A 9833-nucleotide genomic window follows, 5' to 3' on the forward strand; every position below is an offset into this window, starting at 1 on the left:
ACAATCTTCTAAACAACTCTCGAAACTCCTTGATGTGCTCTTCCCACGTACCGGTGTGAACCAAAATGTCATCCCAATAAAATTCAACGTTTTCCAGTCCACGCAATAGCTTCTTCATGGCTCTCTTTAAGGTCGCTGCGGAGTTGATCATACCAAACGGCATCTTCAGGAACTCATACGATCCGTCAGGCGTCACAAAAGCGGTCTTCGGTATATCCTCCTCAGGAATAGAAATTTGCCAGTAGCCCTTGCTCAGATCAATTCTGGTAAAATACTTGTCACCATTCAACTTCTGGAACAAATGCTCAGCAGTTGGCATAGGCTCAGGATCAAACACGGTTAACTTGTTCAATTTACGATAGTCCACGCACACACGATTTGAGTTGTCTTTTTTCTTAACAACTACAACAGGCGAAGCATAGGGCGAACTTGATTCTCTTATGACTCCCATCTTAATCATGTCTATAATATCCTTCTTCAGCGATTCTCTTAAGCTATACGGTACTGGGTATGGTCTTGATCTAACTGGTTGGTCGGATGTAAGCTTGATATGATGCTGAGCCAAGCTTGTTGTGCCTGGAGCTTCTGTGAATAAGCTTTGAAACTCATTTGCAAGATCCATGAACTCTGCTCTTTGCTCATGAGAAAGGTTATCTCCAATGGTCACATCATTGACTGACTCTTTCGCGACATAACCACCAATCTCCAGAAAATCAATACTATCCACAGGGTCAACTTCTTCTACTCCGCTCTCAACATGTTCGTTCTTACATCGTTCGTTTCAACAGCAACTGCTCCAACGGAAACAGGATCCTCTCGCTCAAAATACTTCTTCAGTAGATTAGCATGGTAAACTCTCTCTTTTCCTTTGACTCTCACTTTATAATCATTGAGACCTACTACAGCACTAACCTCGAATGGACCTTTCCACTGCATTAGGAGCTTGTTGTGGTCGGTTGGTAGCAGCACTAACACTTTGTCTCCAGGTACAAACTTCCTGACTTTAGTCTTTCGGTCGTAATAATGCTTGCCTTTGTTCTGGGATTTCTGAAGCTCGGTGTGCGCCAGTTTGAGGGTATCTTCAAGCTTCTCGCGTAGCTCAAACACATACTGATAGCTGTTCTTTACTTCAGGCTCCTCCAACTCTTTCGTCCAAAGCTCTTTGAGAATAAACATCGGTCCTCTGACAGCTCTTCCATACAGCAACTCAAACGGCGAAAAACCAGTAGACTCCCTGGGAACTTCACGATATGCAAACAGCAACGGGTTAATATAGCGATGCCACTGTCTTGGCTGTTCACTGCACAATCTCTTTAACATGCTCTTCATTGTTCCATTAAACTTTTCCGTCAGGCCATTACACATAGGATGATATGGAGTCGTGGTGAGCTGTTTAATGCTCAAAAGCCGCGTCACTTCCTTCATACACTCAGAGACGAACTGCGTACCAAGGTCGCTCAAGATCTCTTCAGGAACTCCTAAACGACTAAAGATATCCACCAACGCTTCTGCCACAGTCTCAGCATCAATGTTCTTCAGTGGGACAGCTTCAGGATAACGAGTTGCAAAGTCGACCAATGTCAATATATATCTATGGCCGTCCTCACTCGGGGGAACAATAGGTCCAACCAGGTCGATTGCTACTCTCTTAAATGGCTTGTCAATTAATGGCATCTTCTCTAAGGGAACTTTCGGTACGGAACCCTTGTTAACTGTCTTCTGACATACATCGCAGGACTTGCAATAACGAGTCACGTCCCCTTGAATGCCTGGCCAATAGAAAGCGCTTTGAATCTTATCAGTCGTTTTCTTTATTCCCATGTGACCTCCCATGATCGATCCGTGCGCTAGTTCCATTATTCGACTTCTCAGCTGCACAGGAACCATAACCTGCTTCAGGGGTTTACCTCCGTTCACATAAGGGTGCTTGTAGACGCGGTACAGAACTCCACCTTTCACTTCAAATGAAGTCTCAGCCTGGCCTCTCACAACAACGTCATCTTTCTCCCAAAATTTCTGTAGGCTCTCGTCATCACGCTGCATTTGCTTGAGCTTTTCTCTGTCAACTACAGGACTTTCTTTGGTATCCGGTACCTTCAACGGAATATGTTCTTCAGCTTTCTTAGCTTGAATTCTTGTGGTTACAGCACAAGCTTCTTGTACAGGAACTTGCCAGCTTGGGTCTGGGTCGTCAGCGGCTCTTGCGCCTGGCACATTACCAATAATTAAATCATAAACAGCATCGGGAAGACACTGCGCTTCCACTTGGCCCTTGAGATAAGGTGTATCAACATCAATCTTTGCGATGGGAACTTTCCTTGCCGTATTGTCAATGAGCAGCATAACATTAAATTCGCCAGTAAACTGATCCTCAGACACAAGGTCCCTCTTTACTACAATTCCACTACAACCAGTATCTCTCAGGACATCAACGGGCTTCTCTCCAACTCTACCTTTCACGACAGGCATTTTACTTCTCACTCCAGTCAACGGTTCAACACAAGCACTACCCAACAATGGAATCTTCTTACCACAGGCTAACAGCAGCTTATCATCTTTAATACAGGCCTTAACTTCTTCAACAGTAGGTTTAACCTCAGGTGGCTGAACTAAACAACTGGCACTCACTTGACCACGCTGCACAGGGTTACCATCCTTACTTTGTCCTCCTGATCTGCGTCCACCTGATCGACAGTTTCTAGCTTCATGTCCCTGCTTACCACATAGGAAACACTTTCTTGTTAGGGTTGGGCAGTTGACAGCTTTATGACCTCGGGTGTTGCACTTAAAGCAATGCAGAGCTGGTGGATTAATCTGCATGTTCTTGGCTTCGTCCCTCTCAGGCTGCACTGTTGGCTTTCTGCTCGCTGAGCTGAACAAATGTTTACCATGAGCCTCCAAGTACTGGTCAGCGATCTTCGCAATCTTTGCTAGAGTCTCAGGTGCCCTTTCTCGCAGGTGAATTGCCAAATCCTTAGGGCAAGAGTCAATAAATTGTTCTTTGACGATCAAGTCCTTAAGACCATCAAAGGTTCGCGCAGTATTTGAAAGCTCTAGCCACCGTAACAGGTATCTGTCCAGTCGCACAATAAACTGCTCTGGACTTTCGTCAACTTCCGGTTTGGATGCTCTAAATTTTCGACGATAGCCGTCTTCGGTAAGGTCATATCTCTTCATTAACGCAATCTTTACCCTGTCATAATCCTTAGCTGCGTCCTCCGATAGACGTGAATACACTTCTAGTGCCCGTCCAGACAACAGAGCACTGAGCTTCGATGCCCATCCATCTCTTTTCCACTTAGCCGTCTCCGCGAATCTCTCGAACCTCTGCAAATACGCGTCCAAATCGTCTTTACCATCAACAAACGAGGGGAGTTTAGGTGCCTTAACCCGATCCTCTCTCACTTCAGGACGTCCGTCAGCACTCTCCACAGCCAAACGTGCAATTTCCAGCTCATGTTCTCTTCTTGCCGCTTCAATAGCCTCTTTCTGTTTCAACAGCTCGGCTTCCATCTCCAATTTTCTTAGTTCGCGTTCTTGTCGCCTGGTTTCTCTCTCTTCGTCTTCTCTTCTTTTATCTTCTTCAAGTAATCGACGTTTCTCTTCTTTTTCTTCTTCAAACCGCCTACGTTTTTCTTCTCTTTCTTCCTCCAATTGTCTTCGTTTTTCTTGTTTTTCTTCCTCTCTACGTTTCTCTTCGCGTTCTTTTTCTTCTTGTTCACGCACAAATTCAAGCAGCTTTTCTCCTTCCAGACCAAACTTTTCGCCAAGCTGAATAAATTTCTCCATTTTCACAGCACTAAAATTCCACGGCTCTTTCACTCGCTACAACTTTTTTCACAGCGCAGCTACTTGCTTCCAAGTTGTGATCCTTTCCTGGTTTCTGTAGACGGCAAACAAATGAATTCCTCTCCCGGACAGGCCCCCAATGTTACGAGTTCGTGTGTTTTGAGGAAAGTTAGCTTGCAGACTAAACTGAACGCAGGGTTGTCGGAACAACAACAAGAAGATTTATTCCAAAAACGAACGTAGTTTCCACGAAGTAAAACTCTGAACAACACGTATTCGACAAACTTACACGGCCTCCGCCAACTTGAATAAACACTGCTTCTGTCACACTTGACTAAACACGGCCAACGCCAACTCTCTTCGCTTGTGAAAAACTAGTTAGAAAAACACTCCTCTTGGACTCGTCTACTTATATACTCTGACAATAAACTTCTAGAACTTTCTAAATTAGTAATGAATCTAATAATAGAAAGATTACAAAACACACCGATTTAGAAACTCTTTCGTACAAACCTAAATATAAACAAACTACGAACTCTCGCGAAGCTTCTAGACAGTAACGCTAGTCACGCAACGCTATTTTTCGTAACAATAGCATACAGATAGTTTTTACTGCATAATAATAATAATAATAATAATAATAATAATAATAATAATAATAATAACAGAAATTGAGGAAGAAGGGTATAAATATTTAGGGATTCTTGAGGTGGATATGATGAGGGAAAAGGAGATGAAAAAACGATTTGAGAGAGAGTACAAGAGAAGGTTGAAGCTTCTGTTGAAATCAGAATTGAAAACAAAATTAACGCCATTAACACCTGGGCAGTCTCTGTACTGAGGTACGGAGCAGGTATTATAAGATGGACAAAGGAAGAGCTAAAAACATTGGATAGAACGACTAGAAAGGTATTGACAATGAATGGTGCTTTTCATCCAAAGAGCGATGCTGATAGGTTGTTTGTGTCAAGCGTGAATAGAGGCCGTGGACTGATAAGCCGTGAGGGATGTGTGAGAAGCGAGGAAAACAGTTTAGGATGGTATGTGAAGAATTCTCTGGAAGTCCTGCTGCAAGGGGTAAGGGCTACTTGTGTAATTAGGAGTGAGAAAACAGTGAGCAAAGCTAAATTCAAGACCTCGTGGAACAATGAGAAACTCAACAGTTGGAAGGAAAAAAGGCTGCATGGTCAATTTGTAAGAGAAATACCTAAAACGACGCATGTAGAAGAATCGTGGAGCTGGTTGCGAAAAGCAGACTTGAAGATCCAAACAGAAGCACTTATTTGTGCAGGTCAAGAACAAGCCCTTAGGACTAACTATGTAAAATACCATATTGACAAAACGGTGGAATCCCCATTACGTAGGCTATGTGGCGAGAAAGGTGAGAGCGTAGAGTTTTTCTCTGTCCTTGTGTGGGCCCAGTTCCATCGGTAGGGCTAACGCTCACATGGTTCATATGGGATAGAAATCTAGCACTTCACGTTACACTACACTCTCTCCAGTAAACACTGTTTAAAATAAAAGTGCCACACTGCCAACGTTTGTATAAACGAACCTTTCCTTGTACTTGTACATGTTAATTGCCGTGACTTTAACATCTTCAGTTCCCACGGCCTGCTCCCGTCTGACCTTGTAGCTCAGCCGGTAGAGCGGCGGAGATCTAACCCGAAGGTCGTGGGTTCAATTCCCACCCTGGTCAGAGCTTTTCTCTGTCCTTGTGTGGGCCCAGTTCCATCAGTAGGGCTAACGCTCACATGGTTCATATGGGATGGAAATTTAGCACTTCACGTTACACTACACTCTCTCCATTATGTTTTAAGTTGTTCTTTTCCATGCCAAGTTTAGTTCGTATATATGTTGATCGGCATTTGTATGCCTAAACGTAGTATCTAACGTTTTCAACGTCAGTATCATCTTTGTTGTAACGCCGGTTTCAATAGCTTAGTTGTATTTTATGATATTTATTGTATTTCAGTTCGAACCGACTCTCAATTTTCAACCTCTGTCTTCGAGCTCAGTGTACGACTTACGCTTTTCATTGGTCCTTCGATATTTGAAAATCTGCTAATAATTACAATTCAAGTTACTCAAATTTCTGTCAAGTTCAAGTTATCAGACGCACCATTGGCTTTTCGGTAGCTATTCTCGAAGTTACATTAGGAAAGTTAAGAAGAAGAGTATCTTTGTTAATGATCGTATACATCGGCCCGTGATCATCGCCGTTTCATAAAACATGCATGATACTTAACCTCTCCACTGCTAAATTAAATCTTAACTTACTACAAAGTTTAACAAAGGGAAACATATGAACAGATTTCATAACTACTAATAATGGGCAATCACGCATCATTTCGGTTTCAAAACTGTGATTGCAAATGCTACAATTAAAGTCAATTGGATGATGAAGGTTGGTGGAAAAGACTGACATGGCGTATTCTAAATCACCTGTAGTTGTAATTGACGACGAGGGTTCGGCATCATGCCCTGAAGTCATGACCGGGATCGGGATTGGCCGATAAAAACGATCGGGATTTCGGGATGAACGGAAAATTTTGGTCACGATGGCGGGATTGAAGAACCCTATTGGGGACCCTCATAAATTAGTACTACGTTACTTAGTTTTGGAGTAGTTTTCATACAAATTACGTTTCATGTTTTCATTTCTAGATGGCTATATGCACTTGTCATTTCCCAAAGAGTTGATTGATTTCGTTAATTAATGATTCACAGGACTGTTTCAAATCTCAAAACCAATCGATCACCCTTTTAATCTACAATTAAATTGAATTGGGACCTTGGCCTTCTAACATTGACACTAAATGTTATTCCACTACATTTCTTAAACCTCTTATTTGATCTTAGCCACGTCCCCTTTCTTAAAATGAAGGAGCCCATGAAATAAATCAAGTTGATTGCTATTGACACATTACTTTTGGAGTAGAGGAAATGACAATAACTCAAGTACATTCGTATTTTTACAATACATGTTAGGCACAAATAACGATTTCATAGTTCTAAAACCGTCCTCCAGTTTTAGAACTATCAGGACATCATGAATCTCCATGAATTCCGATTACCACGCGGGAACACTCCAAATTCCAATTCGATCTGTATTAGTGGGCCTCAATTTACAAAACTGTGATAGGTTGTTTGCCAGGTGAGAGTTCTGTATTGCGAAAAACTGTGACCGAAGTCACCGTTTTAGGCTATACGGACCGACCCTTAGCTGGTAAATAACTTGTTAATTTTTTTCTTCTCTCTCCCTTCCTCTCTTAAATCACTTTTTAAATCATTGGCTCGCATCGCTTTTGATAACGAATGTACTATTAAAGCGACTTACAAAGTGAACGTTTCAAAGAGGTATATTTTTATTTGAATTCTATTTTCAAACCTCTTTCCTAATAAAAAGTGGCTTCTGTATGTAAAGGGGATTCGGTGTCAAAGATTAACAATCTATGGTGAAGGACTAAGACTCTCCGAGCGTTACCCTGCCCGTGGGCACAGATAGGAAAATCCGGACCGTGCGAAGAACAAATCAGATTGTAGGATTTGATATAATGCTAAGTCTTACAGGGACCAAGAGCCCCAGCAGATCTATCGCATCCATGAACACGACAAGAAGCGGTTGTACTCAAGGAGAGTGTTGGATATTGAGCATGGCTCGTTCACGCCGCTTGTATTTACAACTACTGGAGGGATGGGGAAGGAATACATAAGATACCATAGTCGACTGGCTGAGCTGATAGCCGCCAATAAAGGAGAACAATACTCGCAAACAATTTCCTGGATCCAAGCAAGGACATCCTTTGCGCTCCTTCGGTCGGCCCTGGTTTGCCTTCGAGGATCGCGGGTGAAGCGCCGTGCCGCGTTTGCCGAAGAAGCCATTGACATTGTTTAGTTTTTCTTAGCAGCGTTGTATATAGGATTTTAGATTTGCTATTCGCCTTTCGCTTTTCTAGATGGTTTTGGATACTTCTAGATATATCAGATTATTAGATTTTGAATTTATTCAGATTATAATGTCTTCAGCCAAAAAAAAAAGGAAGAAAAAAAGAGACAAACACCATTCCCCATGTATACTAATTGCAGTGCATACTAATTGTGCATACTAATTGATAGTGCAGGTACAAGAAATGATTCTCTGCCTCTGGGTTTCGACAATGTTCAACCTAAACATTTTTTTGCTAGCATGTCAGTAAATCTTAGTTCCCGGGTCGGTTCAAACATTAAAGCTAAAATCTGGGCTAACGACTATGTATAATTTGGGGCCTTATTAGCATCCACCCCTCAAATCGATAAGTATGCGTTATCTATGACACCCTCCACTGGACCATCAAAGCAGCCGCGGCTTACCCTTGAGCCGTATCACGCAACAAAGAAGGTTTCGAACATACAACAGTGCGTTTCGGCGTTTAACATTTTTGTCTCGGTCTATACTGAGCGATACCAGAGTTAAACCCCACAGTTGATGAAGTATTGCGAACGGGGATTGGCTCTGGTATGACGAACAATTTCGTTATCTGAGGCAATCTGCACCCGATAAATATCCATGTTATCAAATACATTGGGAACTTTGGTTGAGGGCCTCAGCTAGTTTTCGGAGATCACAGTCGATCCCCAATAAGCCCCAAACCTCAACACGCCAGTGTTTTCCTTCGAATTTTTTCCCCCGAGGCACGTGTTGGACATTTTATGCCGGAAAACACTGCCAACGGTGTCAGTTCGAACACGTCTGCTATAAATGTGGAGCAAAGCACCCAGCAATTCAATGCTCAGTACAAACCCCTCAACAGCGGTCTGGTGGAGTTAAACCAAAAGGAAACTCTACTCAAGTATCAGGCCCTTCACAGCCCGCCAGTAACCCCCGTAAGGGTGGAACGGCTTGAATGCCTCTTACACTGTTATGAGCAAAACAAAAAGCATTTTCTTGTCGATGGTTTCCGTTGTGGCTTTCGTGTTAATTTGTCGGTGATCGGCTTCCTTTTCAATCTCCTAATCTTAAAAGTGTCCTCGCCCAACCGGGAATTGCTAGAATGAAATTGCGCAAGGAATGCAACGCAGGCCGAATTGTGGGTCCTTTTAGAACTTCCCCTTTTGCGAACTTTCGTACCTCTCCCTTGGGCGTTGTACCCAAGAAAGACCCGTCTGAATTTCGTTTGATTCATCATTTATCCTCTCCAAAAGGAAATTCGGTTAATGATGCTATTCCTGACTGTTGTTACTCTGTCAAATACGCATCCGCTAGTGATGCGATCACAGCCATTAAAGCCACTGGGGAAGGTTGTTTTTTTTTAGCTAAAACCGACATCAAGTCGGCTTTTCGTATTATACCAATTCATCCTGCCGACAATTCCTTGCTGGGTACGAAGTTCCATAATTTGGTACCTCCCCATGGGTCTTCTCCTTCAACTTAACACGAAATCCCTGATCAACACCATTATACTCTGATGCTTGGATGTCTGCTTATTGATAATGTCAACAAAGGCAGCGTTATCAGTAAAGAACATTACACACTTATCAGTCATTAAATGCCCCCAAATGTGCATCGCGAGGACAATAGGAAATAACTCTAAAACTGCAACGTTATAAGATTTCCACATAACCGGCCATTCGCCGCCGAACCAGTGCTTACCAAAGACAGCCCCGAAGCCTATTGAGCCTGCTGCATCGGTATAAAGCTCAAGGGTATGCGACTTTTCCCATGTATCTTCAAGGAAAAATGATCCTGTTTCGAGCCTTTACATAAACGAATATGGTGGTGTGGCTGTCGGACGCCCTTGGTAAGACCGATCAGGCGACGAAGAAAAGCACGGCCCGGGACAATAACTTGACAAGTAAAATTTAGTAATCCTATTAAAGACTGAAGTTCTTTTAGCCTCACTGTGCGACGTCTATAAAACTTGTGCAAGAGCATGCCGTATTTCTGAAACTTTTCGTCAGGTAGACGCGCTTCTCTTCTCACCGAATCAAAGGTAACGCCTGCAAATTGCAATACTGTATCAGGGCCTACGGTTTTTTCCGGAGCAAGAGGTACTCCTAGATGA

At 42.8% G+C, this 9833-nt stretch overlaps 1 pseudogene; it reads left to right on the forward strand.

Annotated features, from left to right (window-relative positions):
* Window positions 1–4707: 4707 nt before the first annotated feature.
* LOC138053996 (uncharacterized) lies at window positions 4708–8675 on the forward strand (annotated as a pseudogene).
* Window positions 8676–9833: the final 1158 nt, after the last annotated feature.

Source organism: Montipora capricornis, chromosome 6, assembly GCF_036669925.1.
Source record: "Montipora capricornis isolate CH-2021 chromosome 6, ASM3666992v2, whole genome shotgun sequence".
In the NCBI taxonomy this organism is placed as follows: domain Eukaryota; kingdom Metazoa; phylum Cnidaria; class Anthozoa; order Scleractinia; family Acroporidae; genus Montipora; species Montipora capricornis.